The sequence below is a fragment of the Microcebus murinus genome, chromosome 21, assembly GCF_040939455.1.
Source record: "Microcebus murinus isolate Inina chromosome 21, M.murinus_Inina_mat1.0, whole genome shotgun sequence".
NCBI classification, from domain to species: Eukaryota; Metazoa; Chordata; class Mammalia; order Primates; family Cheirogaleidae; genus Microcebus; species Microcebus murinus.
Genome location: NC_134124.1, coordinates 33,978,360 through 34,002,340, shown reverse-complemented (window position 1 = coordinate 34,002,340; position 23,981 = coordinate 33,978,360). Strand labels below are relative to the sequence as shown.

Here is a 23,981-nt window from a genome sequence, read left to right as displayed (position 1 = left end):
AGTTGTAATGTCTCCTTTTTTGTTTCTGTTTTATTTATTTGGGTCTTCTCTCTTTTTTTCTTGGTTAGCCTAGCTGGTGGTTTATTGATTTTGTTTATCTTTTCCTAAAATATTTTTTTGTTTCATTGATATTTTGTATTTTTTTCCCAATCTCTATTTCATTTACTTCTGTTCTGATCTTTATTATTTCTTTCCTTCTACTAATTTTGAGTTTGGTTTATTCTTGCTTTTCTAGTTCCTTGATGTGCATTAAATTGTTTATCTGAAATTGTTCTACTTTTTTTGACATAGGCATTCATTGTTATAAATTTCCCTGTCAGTGCTGCTTTTGCTATATCACATAGGTTTTGGTTCACATAGATGTGGTTTCCATTTTCATTTGTTTCAAGAAATTTTTTGATTTCTTTCTTAATTTCTTCACTAACCTAATGGTCATTGAAGAACATGTTGTTTAATTTCCATGTATCTGTACTATTTCCAAACAGCCTCTTGTCATTGATTTCCAGTTTTATTCCACTGTAGTCTGAAAATATACTTGATAAGATTTCAACTTTTAAAAATTTGCTGAGACTTGTTTTGTTGCCTAACATATGGTCCATCCTGAAGAATATTCCATGTGCTGATGAGAAGAATGTGTACTCTGCAGCTGTTTGATAAAATGTTTTGTAAATGTCTGTTAGGTCCATTTGGTCTACAGTGCAGACAGATTAAGTTAGATGTTTCTTTGTTGATTTTCTGTCTAGATGATCTGCCTAATGCTGAAAGTAGGGTGTTGAAGTGGCCTAACTATTATTGAATTGGAGCCTATCTCTCTTTAGCTCTAATAATATTTACTGAATATAGCTGGGTGCTCCAGTGTTGGGTGCACATATATTTACAATTGTTATCTCCTCTTGCTGTATTGATCCCTTTACATTTTATAATGAGCTTCTTTGTCTCTCTTTATGTTTTATGACTTAAAGTCTATTTGGTCTGATATAAGTATAGCTAGCTATTCCTGTATACTTTTGGTTTCTATTTGTATGTTAAATGTATATGTGTGTGTATGTGTGTGTGTATATATTTCCATCCCTTCACTTTTAGTCTATGTGTGCCATTATAGATGAAGTGAGATTCTTGTAGGCAGCATGTAGTTGAGTCTTGTTTTTATATACATTCAGCCAGTCTATACCTTTTAATTGGGGAATTTAAGCAGTTTCAAGGTTGTTATTGATAGGTGAGGACTTAACTCCTGACATTTTCAAAATTGTTTTGAATAACCTTTGTTCCTCTTTTATTACCTTTATGATTTGGTGGGGTTTTTTAGGTGATAATGTTTGGCTCCTTTGTCTTTCTCATTTGTGTAACTGATCTAACAGTGAGTTTTATACTTTTGTGTAGTTCCATCATGATAGACATTATCCCTTCACTTTCGGATGTAAAAGTCCCTTAAGCATTTCTTATAGGGCTGGTCTAGTAGTGATGGATTCCACTTTTGCTTGTCTGGGAAAGACTTTATTTCTCCTTCATTTGAGAAGGATAGTTTTGGTGTGTATAATATTCTTGGCTATAAGTTTTTTTTCTTTCAGCACTTTGATCACATCATCCTATTCTCTCCTGGCTTGTAAAATTTCTGCCAGGAAATCTGCTGTTAGTCTGATTGGGATTCTCTTATATGTGACTGGATGCTTTTCTCTTGTTATTTTTTAGAATTCTCTGTCTGTGACTATTGACAGTTTGACTATAATGTGCCTTGAAAAAGATCTTTTTGGGTTGGATATATTTGGAAATCTTTAAGCTTCCTCTATCTGAATGGCTATATCTCTGGCAAGACTTAAGGGGTTTTCAGCTATTATCTCATTAAATAGGTTTTCTATGCCTTTGCCCATCCCTTCTCCTTCTGAAAAATCTCCAAATCTGAATATTTCATCACTTTATGGTGTCCCATATGTCAGGTAGGTTTTCATTATTCTTTAAAAAAAATTTTTTTTTGTCTGACTGCCTTATTTCAAAAGATCTGTTTTCAAGTTTAGAAATTCTTTCTTCTACTTGATCTAGTCTATTGTTGAAGCTCTTGATTGTATTTTTTAATTTTATCCATTGAATTCTTCAATTGTAGAATTTGTTTGCTTCTTTTTTATGGCATCTATCGCTTCATTGAATTTCTCATGCAGATCATGAATTGTTTCCTGATTTTTTGTATTGTTTATCTGACTTTGTTGAATTATCTATCTGTACTCCCTTGTATCTCACTGAGTTTTTTTTTTTTTACACAACATTTACAGCCTTTATTGAGAGGGTATAACCATTATGCCAAAATTTATCCACCAACATACAACCTTATTTCCCATCTAAAGTTAATGAGAATATATTTTATTTTAAATGGGACACAGAGGCAACATGCCAAGAATTAAAGTACAGCTGTAAAGTTTTAATTTCATACTTCAAATATCAAAAAAGCAACAATTCCTAAAATCATGAAAACATGAAGTAACTACACAGGGAAAAAAATGGACACTGAAGTCATTTCATTCTTAATATCATACAGTAAAAACAGATGTACTTATAACCTCAGCCTACAGATAGCATACTTCATAAGGTCATTATTCATTTAAAATAGTACAAATGTTTACAAAGAATATTTAACTTAAATTTCACAGTTGCTTATAAAATGTACTTGCAAGATTGACTTACATAAGGAAATAAGAGTCTTGTCAAAAGATATGATAAACTATAAATATAAAATACATCACGATGTTAAAAACCTCATAGTGCTCTATAAGAAAATCAATAAAGATAACAATCTTGGGGGGGCAGTATTTAGCGTTATAAATTTAAAGTATAAATTTACACATGAATTTGATAAGGAATACATTTAAACCCTGCATTGCCACATAATCCTCTATCTTGTGAAAGCAGTAAGAAGATGTACTTTTTTTTTTTTGATGCATAGTTCCAAAAAATGAAGATGTACTTTTTGAATATATGTACATCAAAACCAAAAAGTTAGTTTTTACTTTTTCCTTTATTGGCAACTTTCAATGCATTTTTCGGTTTTGGTTCCCAGAGGGCATTTTTTACAAATCGTGCAGCTGCACCTTTGTCGAGCTTGCCAGCCTTTTTCTTATCTGTTATTTCCTTGACTCTGTTCATGTATACTCTGATTCTTTCCAATTCCTGCTTTACTGGATGTTCCTTAGGATTAACTCCTTGAGTTGCTAAGTAAACCCAAAACATTGAATTTAATGTGTAGGCAGAAACTAAATCCACTTTCGCTTGTTCAAGTGGGTCCAACTTCTGCAACAACTCATTTCTAGAAACAGACATCATAGTCTTCAGCATCTCATCCACAGCGCCAATGGAATTCTCAAATGTTGATAAATACTTATGAATTTCTACTGGATAGTCTTCATTAATTTCTTCACCTGCCATTAGGACCAAATTTTATACAGAAGCTCCTGAATATTTGCTCCTTCCACAGGAAAAGTGCAGAAACTTCCCTCTGTATCCAGGATCAAGCAGTGACTCGCGGCCTCAGACTCCAGTCCCCCAGAAAGCCTCTCACTGAGTTTCTTAAGTATCATCATTCTACATTCTTTCCCTGGGATTTTATAGATTGCATTTTCTTTGGGATCTATTACTAGAGAATTATTGTGTTCCTTTGGAGTTGTCATGTTTCCTTGGTTTTTCATGTTTCTTATTTCCTCATGTTGACATCTGCTCTGGCTTTCATAGGAAAGACTTTTTTCTGATAAATTTATAAATAGTGTTGGTAGGTAGAATGCTTTAGCTTTGATTCTGGGTGGGCAGAGTAGTGTAGTCTCTGTGATTTCTTTGGCTGTAATTAGCATCAGTGGTTTCTGTTTTGAGTTCCTCAGTGGCTTAGATTGCAGCTGTTAGTGGAGGCTATGGAGAAGCTTTGCTGGGGATAGGGATGCAGGGTGGGCTGTTCCGCAGGCACCTGTGGTGGTAGTAGCATGTTAGGTATGGTGGTCCTTAGGCTTCCAGGTGACATGTTTGGGTGATGACAGTGGCAACACTGTGTCTGTGTCATTGGCAGTGGCAGTAGTGGCAGTGGGCCAACCCATGGGCATCCAAGTGGCACACATGGACACCAGTGGTAGCAGTGGCAGGCTGAGTGGCTGGTTCCTGGGAGGCATATGTGGGTGCTGGCAGCCAGCAGGCAGGGCAGGCCTATCCCCAGGCCCCTGGACAGTACAAACAAGCAGTGCTGGTAGTAACTGGGGCAGGCTAGTCCTCAGGCTCCTGGATGGTCGCATGGCACTGGCTTCAGTGAGTAAGGTAGGTCAAATCACTAGGCTCCTAGACAGTATGCCTGGACACTGGCTGGCCAGGCCACTGCCCAGGTCCCCTGAAGGCATGTATAGGTGCAAAACAGCCCGGTACTGGAAGAAAGCAAGGTTGCTATCTGTGGCATTGGCCCTGTACAGATGGCTCTCAGGCTCTGGGGAGTGCATCCTTTGGCTCCCTTTGTCCTGGGGGCAATCCTCTGGTACATTGAATTGACTATCCCCAGGGTGGAAGAGATTGCATTGGCTAGAGTGCTGGAAACCTGGCCACACCGCTAGGTTCAGCCAACATCACGACACTGAAGCCCTGTGAGTGGACGTGGGGGGATGTCAGCAGGATTCTAGTATGTAAAGATTCATGGGCTGTTCAGCCCCATAGCAGGATGTAGTCTGCTGGTGGCTGACCTCTCAAAATGGCACCAGTCTACAGCTGCTTGGGGATATGTGGGACCCAGTGTGAACTCCCTCTGGCACAATGTCATCACATGCCTTCCAGGCAGATCCCTAAACTAGTCACAAGGTCTGCATGGGCTTCAGGGAACTCCTGTGGCTAGAACTGTGGGAGTCCGTGGTGGAAACATGGACTACTAGAGATCTCTTGCTTAACTCTTCCCCACAATGTGACTTCCTCCTCCTTCTGAGCCAGCCCTGGCCTGGCTGGCCTCTTGGCTTCCCCGTTGTTCAATGCCTCAGAGGTTCCCTGTCACTTCCCTACTGAATTCCAGTGTTCTCTCTTAGAAGCTCTATTTGAATGTAATTATCTACTTGCTGTTTTGGTCCTTTGCAGAGGAGATGAGTGATAGATGTCTCTCATCAGCCATCTTGAAGCTTCAAACCCAAAACTTACTTTCAAACTTTTTCTTAAAATTGACAGGATAGTTAGACAGTGCTGAAGACTGGAATCCACTCCAGCCATTATACCACTGTTGTTAACCTTTTAATTCCCATGCTTGCCACATTTCTGCCCTCTTCTCATCCTCCATCACTATTCTGATAAACATAAAGTTTTATTATATAATCATCCCAGAGATTGTCTACGTTCCTCTTAGCAGAAGGAATGGCTGGGGGACTTGACCCTTCCACAGAGAAAAATACAGCATCTTCATCAGTCACAAATATTTTATTGGGTTTTTCTTTCAATAATAGCTGATGTTATAGAAAATAATTTTTTTATTTTCAAAAAAATTAGCAATATGATATTGAATACTTTAAAAACTATATCCCTCTTCTCCTGTAACAAACCAAGCCAAGAAATGTTAAGCTTATCTGTCTTTAATTCTCTGTGTAAGAAGTTAATAAAACTGATCATTAATCCACATGACATTTAAAAGTTCATATTAAAGCCACAATTTCATTAAAATGTACCTCTTTATTCATGTCCATTTTCATTTGGCCCTAGAAATGCTGTATAACCTGAATAGTTAGGCTAGGATACAGATATTGTTCTAGGTTAGCTTGACAATGTATACCTCAAAAGATGTTAGCTAGTTTTAGGTCCTACTAAGCTCATACTTCATTATAATAAAATTTTTATTAGAAAATTTTACTAGCAGGTTTTAATAGATTTTCAACTTTGTTCCTGGGTGAAGTGTCAACTGTGAACTCCAGGCTAACGATATTCACCATAAAAGAGTCCCAAGTCTACTTGTACATGAAGTAATAGTATTGTAATACTTGTTAGAATACCGTTAGGGTATGCACTAAAGTAAGATATAAGTAAGTTAGACCTGTAAAGTTCTCCTAGCTGCAAAAATTTGAACTGAGACCATATTTCAATATAAATTTGGTATATATCCACTGTAATATTTGGATATGAAGTCTAGTTATGTAAAATCTATACCTACATGTTCCCCAACTTTCTGAGAAATTTAGAATATTGTTTTCTTTTGATGATCACATGTACAAACTCAACTAGGCAACCAACATTGTCTTAGAATAAACATTCTCCTGTGTCCACTATATAAGCAGACAATATTATCTCATTTTATTCTGAGAGAGATTAGAGAAAGAACATTTAGTCCTTGTTTTAAAAAACACTTTGGCATTGTATTAGATCTCAATAACTTCCATTTCACAGTGGGAGTAAAATTTAATTAATTAAATTGTACTTGTATCAAATAGGCTACGACCTTTTATTCACACAGAATCAATAATCATTCATCAAGAATAAAAAAGATATTATTTTTGAGAAGTTTTACACTAGGTTGGCAAAAATATCTCTCATTTATTTTCTTTTTTTTAATCTCCCCTAACATAAAATTCTTAAGAATGAAGACCACATCTGGTTTATGTCCCCCTGGTACTTAAACATAAGGTCTGGCATACGATTACCAGCTTTTTGTTAAATGAAAGAAATAAACAGTTCTCTTAGAAACCACCTAGTGTAAGTGTTCTTTACAATGTTTCTAAAATGTCTGAAAATATGCAATAAATAAACGGTAGTAAAAACATTCATCCATTCCATTATGTAAGAAAGAAAACAGAATATTCACTTTTTGTGGTTGGATAAACTTCTGGAGGTGGTGATATACTAGTTGCCATACCAATCACACACTGAAATACAAACATTCAGACATCACCTGCTTTAATTATAATATCATTCTTTCTATATATTTCATAAAAATTAACTCTGGAAATCTGACTCAAGTATACCAGAATCATGATATCCTGATATTTAGTACTGTGAGCTCTTGGAGCAGGCAAATAGTTTAAAAGAATGTACAAAGGTCTCAGATATTATTGCTAACAATCTTGACAGATTTTAAGAATGTGCTATTCTTAATAGAATGGCTGGATTCCCTGAAATTGGGAGGTCAACTTTTAAGATCCAAAATCTACACCAAGAGGAAGGTTCTAAATATAAGGATAACAGTGTAGAGTAGTAGTTCTCAAACTTTTTGGTCCATGGATCCTTTTACAATTTAAAATATTACTGAAGAGCCCAAAGAGTTTTTGTTTATGTAGGTTATATCTATCAATATTTACCATTTTAGAAATTAAAACTGAGAATTAAAAAAAATTAATTCATTTGAAAAATAATAAAACTATTACTATGTTAATATCAATAACACATTTTTATGAAAAAGCTATATTTTCTAAAACAAAAAAATTAGTATGAAGAGTGGTACAGTTTTCTATTTTTATAAATCTTTTTCATAAATTTTATAAACATAAAATTTTAAATTTATGAAAATTTTATTTTCATAAAATTTATAAACTTTATAAATCTCTTTCTGACTTAGAAGCAGAAGCAGATGAATGTTATATTTGCTTCTGCATTCGATCTGTTGTGATATCACAAGGTATATAGCCTCTAGAATACTTGATTGTACATGCATCAGAGTATGAGAATAAAAAAAGTGAATATTGTCCTAGTATATTTTAAAAATAGTCTTGACCTCATTGACTTACTTAGAGTCTTGGGAATCTCTAGTAAGTCCCTTGAACTCACTCTAAAAACCTGCTGGCATGGTCTGAGTCTGAATCCCAGCTTCTCCTTTTATTTGCTATGTAAACATGAGGATATCACTTAACTTCTCTAGGATTCAGTTTCCTTATCTGTAAAATGAGGTAGAATCTATTTAGAACTCAGGAAAATCAGCAAGAAAAAATCAAACAACCCTATCAAAAAATGGGCAAAGGACATGAACAGAAACTTCTCAAAAGAAGATAGAATAATGGCCAAAAAGCATATGAAAAAATGTTCAACATCTCTGATCATCAGGGAAATGCAAATCAAAACCATAATGAGATATCACTTAACTCCAGTAAGAATGGCCTTTATCAAAAAGTCCCCAAACAACAAATGCTGGCGTGGATGCGGAGAGAGAGGAACACTCCTACACTGCTGGTGGGACTGCAAACTAGTTCAACCTTTGGGGAAAGCAATATGGAGATATCTCAAAGCGATACAAGCAGATCTACCATTTGATCCAGCAATTCCACTACTGGGCATCTACCCAAAAGATCAAAAGTCAATTTATGAAAAAGACACCTGCACTTGAATGTTTATAGCAGTACAATTTACAATTGCAAAGCTATAGAAACAACCCAAGTGCCCATCAATTCATGAGTGGATTAATAAAATGTGGTATATGTATACCAAGGAATACTACTCAGCTTTAAGAAACAGTGGTGATATAGCACCTCTTGTATATTCCTGGATAGAGCTGGAACCCATTCTACTAAGTGAAGTATCTCAAGAATGGAAAAACCAGCACCACATGTACTCACCAGCAAATTGGTATTAACGGATCAACATATAGGAGTGGACATATAGGAGTAACATTTATCGGGTGTTGGGAGGGTGGGAGGGGGGAGGAGGAGGGGGGTATATACAACCACAACGAATAAGATGTGCAATGTTTGGGGGATGGACATGCTTGAAGCTCTTATTCGAGGGGGGAGGGGGGCATGGGGAATATAAGTAACCTTAACACTTGTACCCCCATAATACACTAAAATTTAAAAAAATGAGGGTTAATTATTGTACCTACCTTGGAGGAACTGTTGTATAAATTAAATAAGATAATCCATTCCAAGAGCTTAGCTTGGTATGTAATGATTTTGAATAATAATACAATAGTTAAGATTAAAATATTTAATGCTTAAAAGAATTATAGGTATTTTTCCATTTAAAATTTGGTGGCTCTAGCCATTTTATCAATGTATTGCTAAGGTTTGGAATATAGGAGATGCTCATATTTTTGTAAGTGAATGGGTGAATGGCTGTCCATATTCAATGACTGCATTCATATCCCAACAGGAACATAATTTTTCTGCATTTCTAAACAGCTTCAGCATTGGTAATGACTGCCAAGAATGCTCAAATCTAAACGAATTAATCATTGGTAGTTTAGTAGCCAAGGAAAAGATGTGTGATCACATGAGGGGCAGATAATATGGTAACAACTGTTTAAGTGAGAGACTGTTTTTGTGATACATCTTCAGATCTATTTGCTATCTGCAGTTTGGTTGGGCTCCTTTATTAGAATTATGCTGTATATATGCCACATGGAAAAGCAGAAAGAAAGAAAGAAAGAAAGGAAACCAGCTCTTATTAAATATCTACTCCATGCCAGGTATGATTTTGAGAAGTAGGGATTTTATCCCCAAGTGGGGAAACTAAGACTCAGGCAAGTTACACAACTTTGCTTGTAGGCACAGGGTTAACAGTTGACAAAGTCAAGAAAGGCCTGGATATTTTCTACTTTCCACTGTTTCTTGTAATATCTTTAAAATCTTTCCAGAGTTTTGTCTAATTCCTTGCAAACTGTACATCTTCAACATATGTTGATAGGATAAAAAGGGCAGATTGTATCCAAGCCAAAAAAGGTAGATACTTAAAAGGAAAAGAAAGTTGCATCATGGAAACATGGATATTAGGCAGCAAGCAGGTCAGTGTCACCAAGGAAAGCCAATACTATTTTGGCTATATGAACTCTTTAAAAGAAGGTTTACATTCTGTCACCAGAGTCATGAAAAAGAAAACACAGAATGAAAGATCTGGTAAAGGAACAGCAGTACAAGACATAATTTTGACTTAACTTTGTTAAGAGTTGAGTAGTCTTCTTTTGTTAAGACAAGAGTAATCATTTAAGGACCACCATTATTCCTGCTCAGCAAGTATTACATTACTAACTTTTCTGACCCTGTATATCACCATGACTCACAGTTATGAACAAAGAAGTGAGAACGATTTTTTTATAAAGACAAGTTAGTAGAAGAATAATGATAGTTGTGATGGTGGAGACAAGGTGACTCTGCTATGTATAAGAACAGAACACCCAATAATAGATATTATTTTATAAAAAAATTATTTGTCACCTGTAACCTGCTATTTTTCCATCAAGTTTACTTTTTCATTCAGTGTTTATTGGGTTTCTGCCATTCTTCTGGGCACTGGATGCACAGAGATGAATAAGGCACAGTCACTAACTATGGTCACTAAATGTATAAGGGGCTCACAACTGAAAGGGGACCAGAGACAAGGAAAGAGACAATTACCATAGAGTATGATAAATTCATTGACTGCTTTGTTCTATGTGCTAAGCCAGTTAGGAGGAATCCTAATACTGAGAAGAATCATAGAAAGTTGGAGAACATTCCAGAGAAAACGAAGAACATGTGTGAGGATCCAGAAGCAGTGAAGGAGCACATCAAAGAATTGCAAATAATTCCAGGAAGCCACTGTGAGGTAGAATGAATACAGACCAGAGGCCCTGCCCTTTGGCTAGATCTTGGAGAACTAGATTTCACTTTGAAAGCATGGTGGGTCACTGAAGGACTCATGCTTTAGAAAAACTGCCCCAGTAGCTCTGTCCAGGATATTTGGGGAGGGGGAAACCAAGATTAGAATTAGGGAAATCCATTATGAGGTAGATGAGAAATAAAGATGGTATGAATTATGGCAGAAGGGAAGGAAAAAAGCAAAAGTTTTCAAGATAATTTAAGAAGATAAAAATATGACTTCCAAGTTTTCCATTTTGTGACTAAGGAAAGAATGACATTCACTTAGCTAAAGAGGGAGAAGTTTGGGGACAAGGTGAAAGGTGAATCTTAGAAATTACAGAGTATGAAAGAGTTGTAGGGTAGCAGAATATGCGACCCCCAAATATGCTTATTTTGTGTTAAAGGCCTTAAAGTAGGAGATGCAAGAAGAGCACTCTGACTTTTTTTCTTCCTGAAAGCAGGAGATCAAACTCCCATGTGAAAGGAATGCTCCCTGTACCAGTAGAAAGGAAGTCTACATTGGTAGAGTCTAATGTATAGAGAGCTAAAACATAAGAGGGGCAGAGGAAAAAGTTTTTACCCCCTCTACAGAGCTCAAAGGACATATAGATGGAGATATAAAAAAGGAAGATAGATACAAAAGCTAGAGGGCACTAGTGAACAGTGAGCAGTAAAGCAACAGGCTGTGTACCATGTTATAACACTAGAAGAGCTATGCCCAGCAGGAGGGCAAGACTACACCACTCATGGCATTACGTGATTATGTGTTTCCTTAACTCCACATATATTAAAAATGTAATGTTCATATCAATCCTACATGACAGGCATTTTATTGTTCTCATTTTACAGAGGAAGAAACTGAAGCATAAAGACAAATAAACATTTGTCCAAAGTCACACAGCTAGAAAGTAACAGAGTTGGAATTTAAACCAGGCAGTTATGCCTTACATACTATGCTATGCTACTGATAAATATATTAGAAAAACATTTTATATAATATAACATACAAATAAGGAAAAAGACATATAATACTATCACCTCAAGGCAACCACTATTCACATTCCACCACTATTCCTTCCAGTTTCTTCTCAGTAACCCTCCTCTCATCTCTGAATATGCAATTTTATAGCCTACTCGTTAAAATTTAAGGTAACTATTTCCTCAGATTATTAAAATTCTATCCTGTCATTGTGTTAATGGCTATAATATTTCTTCAAACTAATGTACACAATATACTCAACCAATGCCTTAGTGTTGAACATTTATGCTGTTCTCAATTTCTCACTATATAGCTGGTGCTCTATATCTGTGGATTCCACATGCATGGACTCAACCAACTGTGGATCAAAAATATTCCGAAAAAAATGGATGGTTGCATCTGCCTGAACATTTTCTTTCTTGTCATTATTCCCTAAACAATATAACAAGTATTTACATAGAGTTTACATTGTATTACATATTATATATAAGTGTTATAAGTAAAAACTGGAGATGATTTAAAATATACGAGAGGATGTGCATAAGTTATATGTAAATACTATACCATTTTATATAAGGGACCACAGCAGCCATGGATTTTGGTATCTGGTACTAGACCTAATCCACCATGGAAATTCAGGGGTAACTATCATTTCAATATAATATACATAGTTTGACTGTAATGGATAAATTATAAATAAACTCTAAGTGAAAAAAAATTTTTTAGAAATAACTTCTGAGATATAACATTAAATTTTAATAAAAATTATTTATAAAACTAATAGAATAAATTAACATATAATAGAATAAATAGAAATATAGATAAAATATTCTTAATTTGAGCAGTTATCTTTAAATTATAATAGACAATTTAAAATGCATTAAAATACCAACTTTCTCTTCATTTGGACTGGCAATTAATATTTTTAGTTTTATTTAATTAACACACATTTTATTAAGTTTTTCCAAAATAACTAAAATTCTGTCAGCCATTTTCCTGATATTACTTGATTTGAAATATTAACTAGAATGAAACATAAAAAATTTAATTACATGATTTCACCTGAACTTTAATCTTTCAAACTTATGACTAAAATATGTTGATATGCTATGTATGAGTCTTTTCTACTACAACTTGACATATCATATAATTTTGAAAGTTCCCTTAGTAGTAGCTGCACTCCTTTAAACTTTAGAAATTAAAAAAAATATTGGAAATTGAGACCAGGAAAAAAAACAAACAACAACAACTGCTACTTATATAACTGTGTGGCAAAGCATCTGGTTTACAAATATTTCTCTCTCCAAAAGCAAAAAATGGAATACTCTGTAATGACACTTTTATTTTTTAGCACACGATGGGAAGATGAGTAAATACCCATTACCAATAAGCCTTCTTTGAGTATCAATTGACTCTGACCATAATTGATAACCTAAGCCAATAGTACATTCTGTTACAAATCCAAGTTCAAAAGGTTAATTATGGCCTGGCCACAGGCTCATCCGGAAACCCGAAACTGATTGCTATATGCCTTCCTAATGAAGATGTACTGCATGTATTATAGGAACGTACTGATAAGTGATTGGGACCTCCAACATCAATGTAGCAAGCAAGCATTAACCTTTACCACGTCAATTTAACTGTCATTCTCACAGTTTATATCCCGCCAGGTCCCTTTATTCTATGAGAAAGAAAGCATCTGATAACCATATTTCCCTTGCAAAGGCAAGATTTCCCTTTTCATTCTAATGAATACAGGAATCAATAATGGTAAGTCAATTCAAACTATGTTATGAATTAACAATACCCAGGAAAGTTAAGAGAAATTAGAGTGATGATGAGAGTTCTCATTTGTCACCCAAATCTTTAATTTACATGTAGATTTACTGACCCCAGTGCACAGGGCATTAGAAACACATCAGCATCTTTTCTTTTATTGCTCATTTTCTCACTTATAGGGAAAGAAAAAAAAAAGCCATCCACTCACAAATAAAACCAGTTTAGAAATCTTTGTGGCTTGCACCAACATTCATTGCCAGTTTGAGGAAGAACAGGAACTAAGGATGCTCTAGAACAGAGTTGTAGGGACTAACATATCTTCAATATAGCATAGTTCTGAACATATATCATGTGGCACCAACTAGCAACAAAATTATTCCTTTGAAAGCAGGCAACAGAGAAGCAGAGTAGTGTCATAAAATGAGCACTGGAAAATGAGGCTGACTATGTAATGGCTGTGTTCTTACTATATGTGTGGCCATTTAACAAAACACATAGCCTTTCTGAGTCTGTTTTTCTCCCTGTAAAATAAGAATAGTAACTCCTGCTTTGTCTGTCCCATAAAGCAGAAGTTTTCAACCATAGTTACAGACTAGAATCATGCTGAACTTACAAAAAACAAAAGATACCTGAGTTCCACCCTAAGAAATTCTGATCTAACCAGTTTAAAATGGGGCCTAGAGGTACTGGTATTTCATGGCAGTTGTTCAGAAAAACTTCTAATTTTACTTTTTAAACTTTTTGTTACATATATGCTCAAACATATATAAACATAATGAAAATGCCTTACCAAAATTCAATGATTAGCAATATATTGCACATCTTGTATCATCTATTTCCCTACCCATGCCCCCCAAATATTTAAAAAATTTCCACTGGAATATTTTACAGCAAATCTACACTGGTATTTAAAAAAAAATCTCCTCATGTGATTATATTGTATTACCAGTACTGAGAACCACATGAGGATTTTGAAAATATTTTTCCAGATTACAAAGAAGTAACAATAAAAACAAATCTATGCTCAAATGGATAGGCTGAAGAGTTTTTACTGAAACTTGACTGACCAAGTCATCATGGTACCATAAGGCTATACCTAGAAAACAATCTCATTCTTTCCCAATACCCAATATTTTCATCCTTATTTCCTTATCTTATAGCTCCTTAAATGTGTTGCTCTCTCAACCTGGAAAAATTTACCCCTTCCCCCCAACTCCATCTCAGCTACCTGGCCAACTCCCACTTGGCCTTCAAGATAGAAGATAGATACTATTGTCATGAAGTCCTTCGTCTCCTCTCTCCCATTTCTACCCTCTCTCAGCCTGAGAAAAGCAACCTTCTTAAGGGCTGCCACAGCCTTGTGTTTATCTCAGTCACAGTATTATAACACTGTACTGTCTCTTGTCATTCTCGGCACTAAATATAGGATTCTTAAAAGTAATGATTATTTCACAATGGTTCTCATCCACCATAGTCACCCAATATACAAACAGTTGAGTTTTCAAAATTATAGGTCAGCTACTTTCTCTAGAAAACAAATTAACAAAGCAATAAGCAAGGGCGACTGCTTAACAGATACAATACAAAGAAATATAGAATGTATAATGAACCCTAATAACATTTTTCCCAACAATACCCCCAACCTCAGAATAGTCTGTTGCAGAGAATGCTGGTTTCTGCATCAGGTTAATGTCTAACGAGACTGATTCTTTAAAAAACAGAGTTTATTCAAAGACATAAACTAGAGGGAAATTTTTTAAATAAATGATATATTTCTTCTCTCCAAAAGTTTTAGGTTGACTATACTCACAAAATGCTAATAACCAAAGCTTATTAACGTAGAAAATATAATACACAGCCACCATTTATATAAATACATCCCACATAACTATTTCTCAATGATTTTTCTTTGTTTTAGGGGACCACTGGGAGAAAAAAAATAATTGTATTCAAAGATGATAATAACAACAGTTGTAATAATAGCAATAACATGGTCAACAACAGAAGCATTAAGTTTTAACTAATTCTTAACAAGCACTTTCTATGTGCAAGTTATTGTGCTAAGCATATTGTCTCAATCCTCGTATTAGCCCTATAAGTAGAATTATTATTCCCATTTTATGATGAAACTGAAGCTTAGAGGTTAAGGAACTTGCCTACAGAAAGAGTTATTATAACAGCATCACTGGGACTTAGTCTGTCCAACTCTAGAGTCCAAGCTCTTGATCACAATCATTATTCAAAGCAAAGATAATGCTACTAACAGGTCATCTTTGTGGATAACAATTCACAAGTACAACTGTTACTCATCTATTGATGCAATATGGCAGTGAAGCAGAAATGAAAAGGCAACATTGTGAATAGTTTCTTTTTGTTTTGTTTTGTTTTTTTGGAGGCAGGGTCTTGCTCTGTTGCATGGGATAAACTGCAGCGATGTCATCATAGTTCACTGCAACCTCACACTCCCAGGTTCAAGTGATTCTCCTGCCTCAGCCTCCCAAGTACTTGGGACCACAGGCATGCCCCACCATGCCTGGCTAATTTTTCTACTTTTTGTAGAGATGGGGTCTTGCTCTTGCTCAGGCTGTTCTTGAATTCCTGACCTCAAGTGATCCTCCTGCCTCAGCCTCTCAACGTGCTAGGATTACAGGTGTGAGCCACCTCGCCCAGCCCTCGTGTATAGTTTTTAAAGCCCAATGTATCAAAAGTATCTATTTTATCCTCACTATCAAAACTAATTTGGCTATTGTATTTTTTAATACATTTCTCTTTCTGAATGAATACCAGAGTGCTGAAAAATCAAGCTCATGATTTATATATATAAGGTAATGGATACAGATTAAAGTTTTGCCACTTATTAGCTATGGAGCTATTGATAAACTTAACGTGTATCGACAAACTTAACTTTTCAGACTCCCCCCAACTTCTTTTCCTTTAAAATGAGGATAATTCATAGACCTGTTCACTCATTCATTCACTCATCTATCTTACTGTATACATTTATTGAAGGCACAGTTAATTTGAGAGAGGACATAGATGGAGACCCTAAGCTATGCTCTAAGTAGCTTATAGTGTAATTGACCTTTTTAACGTTAAATAACATGTTAACATCCAGAATTTGATACATAAGAAGGACTAAATGAACCACTATGCTATTTCCCTTTTGTCTTCTCCTATGTTTTCTGAATGAGATTATACTGGATGGAAAATTATAGGGATATGGTGTTCTCAATTATCATAAATCTAACAGATACCTCAACTTAAGGAAGGAAGAAATTAAAGAGAGACAGACACTAAAAAAGAAGGTAACATGATTAATATTTCTTCCCTCCATCGCTTACTCATGGCCTAGAACAATTTCAGCACTGGATTCAGAAAATCACTTAGAGAAATTTCTTTAGGAACTTCCTTGAAACTGAAATAAAGTTGTTTCATAAAACTTAAATATATATAATATGAAGTCAAGAATCACAAACTTTAATTACATGGCTACAATTAATACTGCATAACTTTAACCCAAACCATTATAATTTTTTTGTACAAATGTATGAATTAAAAGTCCCACCATATACTTATAATTATAGTAGGATCTCAGAAACATTCCTCCTTTCCTTTGTTCACACAGCTTTTGTTGTTCATAAACTAGCCTTTAAGGTAGACACTGGATTTTTAAAAAAGTTAAGAACTTAGCCCCTTTACAGATGTAAAAAATTTAGGTCCTATTCTGGTTACATTATTATTTTCCTAAATTTATTCTCTCCCTATAAGTTGCAACAGTTCCTCCAAGTACTCAAGGTTAAAATTAGTTTGTTATTTCTTATCCTATCTAATCTTTACCTCTTCTTGCCTTTTTATAGAAAATCTCTCTGCAGACCTACTATGTATTATATCTATTTTAAAAATTGCTGCCTGCCAACAATAATCCAATTAGCACATTTTAGTCTACCTATGAGGAAATGCCATCTAAATATTTATTGCTATGTAGGAAACTATTTTGACATTCTTACAAAACATTTTCCTCTTCAGATTTCCTCTCACTTCACTTCTCTTGACAATAATAACACATTCAATTCAATGACTTAATTTAGTGACCTCTGTTTCAAATCCTTTTTGGCAGAAGACAGACACAAATAAGTTAGTAAATATGATATGCCAACACTTAGTCTCTTTCCTCAAAGGATTAATGGATTTAGAATTCACACAGCTGACCTTATTAGGGATTAACAGTCTGAAAAACTAATAAGGAAAAGTTAAATTAAATAAAATTATCACATGTTAGAATTAGTCCATTTTTTGCTGCTACAAGATAATACCACATAGTAGGCAATTTATAAAGAAAAGAGATTTAGTTGGCTCATGGTTCTGGAGATTGGGAAGTCCAAGAACATGGTGCCAGGCAGCATTTAGGAGGGCCATTGTGCTCCACTACAACATGTTGGAAGGGCAAATGAACATGAGACAGAGTGGCACCAGGGGCCAGATTCACTTTACACAACTGAGTCTCAGGGTAACTAACCTGCTCCCACAATAACAAGATTAATCCCTTCATAAGGGCATAGCCAATCACCTCTTATTTGGTCCTACTACCCAATACTGTTGCATTGGGAATTAAGTTTCCAACGCATGAGCTTCTAGGGGACATATTCAAACCACAGCAACAGAGAAAGAAAAAATTAGGCAAAGAATACTGAAAATTTGCCAACATGAGTAAATTAGGACTGACAATTAGCTAAAGACTGCACAAAATGAATGTATTCTCACACTGGGCATTTTGTAGACATAATAATAAATTCTCATAATAACTTTGTAACACAAGGATTACTGGTTTTATTTTTACTAGAGAAAATGGAACCTTAAAGTTGAGCTCATCTATTACTCAGTGACTTGCTTAAGGTATTAAATCTTTCATCATCTAACACATACAATTAAAAATCCCATTCATGTTGGCTGCCACTATTAGATCCTGCCCCAATCTGAAGACTATTAATTTGTGTTAAATAAGAAAATACAAGGCCCTGTAACAGAGTTAGTTTTTTCTTTTATTCTTGTTCTCTTTCAAAACCTAAGTCTCCATTTTAGGTAGGCATGTTTCCACAGAACTAACAAATGCCAAGATATATTGCGTGCTGGTAAACTATACTTTCAAGGCAACAGGCTTCACTCTTTTAACATAGTTTTCCCCATGTAATGATTATTTTTTAACAATGCACTTTATAAACTAAAATATTATAACATTAGCTACCATTTATGGGGAAACTAACCATGTACCAGGCACTGTGTTTTGTATTTTATATTTGTTACCTCAACTAATGGGAATCCAGGTCTATCTAATTACAAAGCCAGGGATCTTTCCAACTCATGATCTTGGATCAAGCCCAGCTTTGATTTAGTCTGCATTACTCCATTGCCCAAAGCACTAAATTAGATGGATGCAGATAGGCTATTACTAGTATAAGTGAAAAAGTGTGTGACACATACACACTTAACCTGATTACTTTGCCAAACTGTATAAAACGTAAACTGAAAATTACCAATAAATTTCTATAGTCACTTAAAATATACAGAACTGTTTAAGAGTTTGTGAAAATTATACCAGTGATTATGATTATGTTTGTCCTTCATCTCTGAAAATATATCAGACAGTGACAATTAGCAGGTGCTTTTCAGAAAGTTTCCCTCTTACATAAGCTATCACATATAACTGGGTTCTTGATTTTTTTTCTTATAAAGAAGGATCATTATTACAAAGACAGTTTTCTTCATTAATGACTCAGCTATTATATAATGTGTGCGATTTTGTATAATCATCAACTCAGTAAACATAACTGACTGTCCAATATGTGCTCAGCAGTAATAAATACTGAAGGCATATAAAAATTAATAAAATAGTGCCTTTGACCTCAAGTAGTCTACAGTCCAGAGAACAAGGTCATATATAAGCATATGATTGTCTATGATATATAGAAAAGTCTATTTCTATCTTTTATAACAAATTTTGGGGCTTAAAGCACAGCTGTAAGCACTTAGACATTGGCAGAAAATGAGGTGGCAGAAAGCTGACTTTATAATATACTTGTCTTCCCACAAATTCAAAGACATTATATACACATGAGTACTTTCCACTGTATGGAACCCAAACCAAACTAAATATTAGTGGGTATTCACTAAATGCCAATTACTGACTTTAAGGACTAGAGAATGAAAGGTGAATAACAATTCTTCTCAGGATATAAGAAGTTCCTAGTAGTATGTAGGACAAGGCCCTTCACTACTATGGTGCAAATAACAGCTGGGCTTCCTAGATTCTGTTAGGAGGTAGATGGACTTTAGAATGATCATGTCACTATGATATGAAAAGATCTTTTAAGAAAAATATAGGTGACAAATGTTAAGCTCTCCAGCTGAACCTTGGCAATAATCCAGTATCAGCCCTCATTTTATAAATAAGACCTTAACAGGGTAAAGTTACACAGGTAAATGGAGGCAGAGCCTTGTATACCTGGTTTATCCTAATAGTTGTGAGAGAAGTCTCAGTAAATCCCTTTTATCTCAATTTATTATGCTGACACTATTATGAAAGGCTATTACATATTATAGAAGTAAATATGACATAGAACATCAGCTACAAATTGGGAACATTTTTGTTGTTAGAGTCACTGCAACAAAATTTGTCTATGTAGTCATAGATCAATTTGGCCAAGTATTTTTAGATCTTCAACACAGTTTTAAGTTTCATTCAATATATTATTGAGGGTTCACTAAATGCCAAACACTAAGATTAAGAAGTAGAGATCAAAGGTAAATAAGAATTCTCAGAAAGAAAATTTTTTTTTCCTTTGTTTTACTGCAAATTATTAGGGAATTAAATCATATTTTCTCACTAACTTTAATAAATTTAAGGCATATCCTTGGGTAACTAAAATGGACTATTAAAGATCATGTCACCAAAATAAAATATTTTAACATAAAAACCTATAATAGAGTTTTCCCTTGGTATACACAAGGGACTGGGGTTCCAGGCCCCCTCGCATATACCAAAATCCGCACATGCTCAAGTCTCACAGCAGCCCTGAGGAACCCACATATATGAAAAGTCAGCCCTCTGTATACATGGGTTTCATATCCTGCAAATAATGTATTCTCCATCTGCAACTGGTTGGAAAACATCCACTTATTAGTGGACCTGCAAGATTCAAAGCTGTGTTGTTCAAGAGTCAACTGTAACTATGTTAGTTTGACCTTGCTGTAACAGAATACCACAGACAAGGTGGTTTATAAACAACAGAAATTTATTTCTCACAGTTCTGGAGATTCAAAGTCCAAGATCAAGATGCCAGTATGGTTGGGTCTGTGTGTGGGCCCTCTTCTGGGTTACAGACTTTTTGTGGTATCCTTACATGATGGAAAGAGTGAGCTAGATCTTTGGCTTCTTCTTAAAAGGGCACTGATGTCATTCATGAGGGCTCCACTCTCATGAATTAATTACCTCTTAAAGGTCCCACTTCCAAGTACCATCGCATTGGGATTAGATTTCAAAACATGAACTTTGGTGGGGAATGGTGGACAATATAAACATGGAGTCTATAACAGTAACCAATGCAAAATATAAACCTAAAGTAGCTAAGGAATTACTTTGATATTTACCAAGAGGATTAAAATTTCAACAACAAACAAGAAAAGGAACTGAGTTAAAAGGAACACTTTATTCTGAAAAGCCCTCTTCATTTGTTCATTCTGGGGAGGGGATTGTCTTTTTGAAAATGGACATGTTTACTTGATAACAGAAGCAAGGGAGAAAACCATGAAACAGTAAATAAATTAACTCAGTAGCACTTTTTTTTTTAAAGTTACATCTGGTCATACCCAAAAGGTTGTAGTAGAAGAATCTGAGGTTACAAACCAAACCCAAGTTACAAAAACTTGTGCTAGCAAATAAGATACCCAAATAAATTATTATCTGACAGAACAGAAATCCAGTAAGAGTTCAAATGCTTTCACATATGTTAACTCAAATAATTCCCACAATAACTGTTTAGTAAATAATATCATCCTCATTTTGCAAACAAGTTGAGACCTCAAAAGGTTATGTGACCTTCTAATTCATGTGAAGGTTAGAAAATTCCCCAGAAAATTAGGGGAAGAACCAGACTAGAAAAGAAGGTTCTTGATTTCTACCACACTTTCTTTTCAGAGATCCTGGATCAGTGGAAATGTTGAGCAAAGGGTACACGTGACCACAATTTTACCTGAGATACATACATCTATTATAGCTTCTCCTACACTGAAATTGTGTAAGGATAATCCTCTCACCACAAGTTCAACTGTTTCCTACAAGCTCAGCAGTTAACTACCTACACAAATGATAAATTTAGTTCTTTATCAAATACATAATTAATCACCATATACCCGAAAACTTCAGGCTCCCAGAGAACACAAGAAAATGACTGATCAATCATTCTTTGACTGGCATCTTTAGAGTGCCTGAAGTAACAATGCTTACTATATTTTTTTGATATGAGAGAGGTAAGTCATTCTACTTGAGGTGAGTACAAGTCACGTGAGCATTACAGTATCACCAACTCAAAGGTCACTGGATATTAGAAAAAGACCTGTCATTATGGGAGGAACATACAGAAATGCTATAACAAAAGTTATTTTTAAGATTGTATTAGGAATTAAAAGTATGTGATAGAAAAAAAATGACTTCAAGCCTAACTTCTAAACCTAAAGAGTTACAGAACTTTAGAGTTAGAAGGATTCTCAGGTCACTTAGTTTATTTTAGTTTTAAGTAAAGAAATGGAAAATGACAAAAGTTAAGTGACTATTTCATGACTGATTCATGTTAGAGAAGGAAATGCACCATTCATCTGACAGTATTTGCATTCAACATATCTAACACATATTACAATAAATTGGCAAGGTGCTACCTCATCCTTCCTTTATAAAAATTTCAATTAACTGATGTGTCTTTAAATCTAAAATAACATCAAATCAGGAGGGTTTATGTAAAAATTTTTATTTACCAGTATATGTTCTGTGATATTAATTATCATAACACTGAGTTGATATTCTTAGTTTGAATTATAAAGAATATTTCCAAATCACAAAATAAATGTTACTTTCTCCAAGGATAACAGTGATATATATAATATAAATTAGTTAAATAGCTGTAAAGTCAACTATTTTGTAATGGCAAGGTTACCATGTTTCAAAGTATTTTCTACATTAAAACCCATAATTTTATACTTTGAAACAAAGGACACTGCATGACATGTTCAGTTAATATTTCAACACTTGCATTAGATTGTAGTTGATTGTGAATATACTGCTAAATGCTGTATCAATCTAATATCTCATAAATCATTCATAGAAAACAAATCTGCAGAGTATATTGGAAGCTGTTCTCAACCCATATCCTTTTATTCAATGACTATGGTGTAGCTCTTACCTTCTTATTAAATGATGTGGAGATCTGTCACTTAACTTAGTTTTACTGACTAGAAGGAAAAAGGGAAAGAAAGAAAATAAGACACCACTACTGAAGAAATAGAATCAAAGGTGAGAACACCTATTTAGTACCTGTCCTCAGAGATATAGTTGGTAGAGTCGTAAAAGCATAAGCTTCAAATTCACATGGAGCAGAGTTTTAAATATCAATTCTACCACTGATTCCATGAACTAAGACAGACACTCTGGGCCTCAATTTCATCATCTATAAAATGGAGTCATAACATCTACCTTAACACATCACACAGTCAATGCCCAGTAAAATGAAGGTTCTCAATATATGAAAACTATTATTATTTTCTTGAGGAAAAAGCTTGACATATAAATTATACTTAAGACAAAAACAAAATTATACAATATGGCCTTCTTTTTCATACGAAAATGCCCAAAAGGCTCTATATTACCATGGCCAGGCATATACAATTTCTTCCTTATAATAATGATGAAGAGAGTTCTTATGCAGAATGTTCTACTTGCAGCAACGACTCATTGTGTGCATGGAGAAAAATTGCTGACACGTAAAGAAGATATTTTCCCGTAAAAGGTTGAAGTCCTTAAGCAGCAAAAAACACCAACGTCCATCATCTTTAAACCCTATTGATTTCTGGTGAAGATTTAAAAGGCTGTTTACTTATTTCCCATCATTTCTGTCAGAGCTGTAACAGTTCTCTTCCCACTGAATAAACCTCTCATGATCCTCCTGGTGATTAAGGTCAGACAAAATGTCAAACTCCTAATGCTAAGTGCTTTCACATTAAAAATTCATATCAAATCACCAAGTAAAATCCAAACAAGAAGTCAGACACATAAACAGTTCACAAAAAAGGGCTGCAGTGACCATTATGGAATATAGGTGCATTGTAGAAGTGAAAAAAGGCTTGGCAACAGGTCAGAACACTTTCCTCTTTGTCCTGGCATTTTCACTGTCATTTCCTATTTCAGAAATAGTAGGCCATGCTGGACTCAAATCTTATGTATATGGTGTGTGTGTGAGAACAAGCGAGCAAGAGAGTGAATGTAATCATCAGTAGAGAGACAGACAGAGGGAGAGATACAACAGAGAGAGAGGTGGGGGTGGGGGTGGGAGAGAGGGAGGGGGAGGGAGGGAGAGAGAAAGAAAGAGAGAGAATGTAATCACTAGTATCATTCCACATCATTAGCAGTCATTTGGTTCTGTAGGTTCAGCATGGTTTTT

General features: G+C 34.8%; 1 protein-coding gene and 1 pseudogene across 4 annotated transcripts in view; both read right to left on the bottom strand.

Moving 5' to 3' along the window:
- Window positions 1–23,981, bottom strand: part of RANBP17 (RAN binding protein 17) — a 361,100-nt gene that overhangs the window by 152,892 nt on the left and 184,227 nt on the right. The gene's annotated exons all lie outside the window — the stretch shown is intronic.
- LOC105867170 (nuclear nucleic acid-binding protein C1D pseudogene) lies at window positions 2,237–4,103 on the bottom strand (annotated as a pseudogene).